The sequence below is a fragment of the Arachis hypogaea genome, chromosome 11 (assembly GCF_003086295.3).
Source record: "Arachis hypogaea cultivar Tifrunner chromosome 11, arahy.Tifrunner.gnm2.J5K5, whole genome shotgun sequence".
Classification (NCBI taxonomy): domain Eukaryota; kingdom Viridiplantae; phylum Streptophyta; class Magnoliopsida; order Fabales; family Fabaceae; genus Arachis; species Arachis hypogaea.
The window spans coordinates 20,120,092-20,123,212 of NC_092046.1; the positions used below are offsets into that span (position 1 = coordinate 20,120,092).

At 32.7% G+C, this 3,121-nt stretch overlaps 1 non-coding gene across 1 annotated transcript; it reads left to right on the forward strand.

Annotated features, from left to right (window-relative positions):
• The first annotated feature begins 906 nt into the window (after positions 1–906).
• On the forward strand, positions 907–1,014 carry LOC112724479 (small nucleolar RNA R71). The gene has a single exon (XR_003163640.1). It is a non-coding gene; the product is annotated as a small nucleolar RNA R71 (small nucleolar RNA).
• Positions 1,015–3,121: the final 2,107 nt, after the last annotated feature.

Here is a 3,121-nt window from a genome sequence, read left to right on the forward strand (position 1 = left end):
GTTCAATGGAATCTCTATGGTCTCTAGATGAGTCTCAGATTCCTTTGGTTCCTCAGAGGGAAAATCCTTGTTGATCACTGGACGTCCCAGGAGGTCTTCCTCACTGGGATTCACGTCCTCCCCTTCTTCTTTAGGTTCGGCCGTGTTGACTATGTCAATGGCCTTGCACTCTCCTTTTGGATTTTCTTCTGTATTGCTTGGGAGAGTACTAGGAGGGATTTCAGTGATCCTTTTACTCAGCTGGCCCACTTGTGCCTCTAAATTTCTAATTGAGGACCTTGTTTCATTCATGAAACTTACAGTGGCCTTAGATAGATCAGAGACTAAGTTTGCTAAATTAGAGGTATTTTGTTCAGAGTTCTCTGTCTATTGCTGAGTGGATGATGGAAAAGGTTTACTATTGTTAAACCTATTTCTTCCACCATTATTAAAGCCTTGTTGAGGCTTTTGTTGATCCTTCCATGAGAGATTTGGGTGATTTCTCCATGAGGGATTATAGGTGTTTCCATATGGTTCACCCATGTAATTTACCTCTGCTATTGCAGGGTTCTCAGGATCATAAGCTTCTTCTTCAACAGATGCCTCTTGAGTACTGTTGGATGCAGCTTTCATTCCATTCAGACTCTGAGAAATCATATTGACTTGCTGAGTCAATATTTTATTCTGAGCCAATATGGCATTCAGAGTATCAATTTCAAGAACTCCCTTCTTCTGAGGCGTCCCATTACTCACAGGGTTCCTCTCAGAAGTGTACATGAACTGGTTATTAGCAACCATGTCAATGAGTTCTTGAGCTTCTGTAGGCGTTTTCTTTAGGTGAATGGATCCACCTGCAGAAGTATCTAATGACATCTTAGCTAATTCAGACAGACCATCATAGAATATATCCAAGATGGTCCATTCTGAAAGCATGTCAGAAGGACACTTTTTGGTCAGTTGCTTGTATCTCTCCCAAGCTTCATAGAGGGATTCACCTTCTTTCTGTCTGAAGGTTTGAACATCCACTCTAAGCTTACTAAGCTTTTGAGGAGGAAAGAACTTGGCTAAGAAAGCTGTGACCAGCTTATCCCAAGAGTTCAGGCTATCTTTGGGTTGAGAGTCCAACCACACTCTAGCTCTGTCTCTTACAGCAAAAGGGAAAAGCATGAGCCTGTAGACTTCAGGATCTACTCCATTAGTCTTAACAGTATCACAGATCTGCAAAAATTCAGTTAAGAACTGAAAAGGATCTTCAGATGGAAGTCCATGGAACTTGCAGTTCTGCTACATCAGAGAAACTAATTGAGGTTTAAGCTCAAAATTGTTTGCTCCAATGGTAGGGATGGAGATGCTTCTTCCATGTAAATTGGAATTAGGTGCAGTAAAGTCACCAAGCATCCTCCTTGCATTATTATTATTTTTGGCTGCCATCTCCTCTTCCTGTTCGAAAATTTCTGAAAGGTGCTTGCTGGATTGTTGTAATTTAGCTTCTCTTAGTTTCCTCTTCAGTGTCCTTTCAGGTTCTGGATCTGCTTCAACAAGAATATTCTTGTCCTTGCTCCTGCTCATATAAAAAAGAGGGAACAGAAAAAAAAATAATAATAGGGATCCTTTTTGCCCAGGTATAGAGGTTCCCCTATGTGAGTAGAAAAAAAAAAGAATGTAATGTAAAGAAGAGAAGAAGAGCAAATTCGAACACAGATAGAAGAGGGGGTTCAAATTTTGGGTGAGATGAAGTGTTAGTAGATGAATAAATAAATAGAAGGAGATGAGAGAGAGAGAGGATTTTCGAAAATTATTTTTGAAAAATGGTTAGTGATTTTCAAAAATTAAAAGAAGAAATAAATTAAAATTAAAATTTGAAACAATTAGTTAATTAAAAAGAATTTTTGAAAAAGAGGGAGGGATTTTCGAAAATTAGAGAGGGATAGTTAGTTAGGTAGTTTTGAAAGAGATAAGAAACAAACAAAAAGTTAGTTAGTTAGTTGAAACAAATTTGAAAATCAATTTTGAAAATATAAGAAGATAAGAAGTTAGAAAAGATATTTTAAAATCAAATTTTTGAAAAAGATATGTTTTAAAAAGATATGATTAAAAAGATATGATTTTGAAAAAGATAAGATAAGAAAAATATTTTTGAAAATATATGATTGAAATTAGTTTTGAAAAAGATTTGATTTTTAAAATCACAATTAATGACTTGATTCACAAGAAATCACAAGATATGATTCTAGAACTTAAAGTTTGAATCTTTCTTAACAAGTAAGTAACAAACTTGAAATTTTTGAATCAAAACATTAATTGTTGATGATATTTTCGAAAATTATGAGAAAAAAATTAAGAAAAAGATTTTTGAAAAAAATATTTTTAAAATTTTCAAAAATAAATAAGAAAAATAAAAAAGATTTGATTTTTGAAAAAGATTTTGAAAAAGATAAGATTTTTAAATTGAAAATTTGATTTGACTCATAAAAACAACCATATTTTAAAAATTTTTGAAAAAGTCAATCCAAATTTTCGAAATTTATGAGAGAAAAAAGGAAAGATATTTTTTTTTATTTTTGAATTTTTAATGATGAGAGAGAAAAACATGAAAAATGATGCAATGCATGAAAATTTTGGATCAAAGCATGTGATGAATGCAAGAACACTATGAATGTCAAGATGAACACCAAGAACACTTTGAAGATCAAGATGAACATCAAGACTTATTTTTGAAAATTTTTTCAAGAAAAGAAAACATGCAAGACACCAAACTTAGAAATCTTTTATGTTTAGACACTATGAATGCAAAGATGCACATGAAAAACAAGAAAAAACACAAAATAAGAAAACATCAAGATCAATCAAGAAGGTTTATCAAGAACAACTTGAAGATCATGATGAATGCAATGCATGAATGCAATTTTCGAAAAATGCAAGATGAGTATGAAATTGACACCAAACTTAAAAATTGACTCAAGACTCAAACAAGAAACACAAAATATTTTTTTGATTTTTTATGATTTTATAAATTTTTTTTTGGATTTTTCGAAAATTAATGTGAGAAAGAAAAATAAGGATTCCAAAATTTTTAATATGAATTCCAGGAATCTTGCATTCTTAGTCTAAAGCTCCAATCTGAGGGTTAGACATGGCTTAA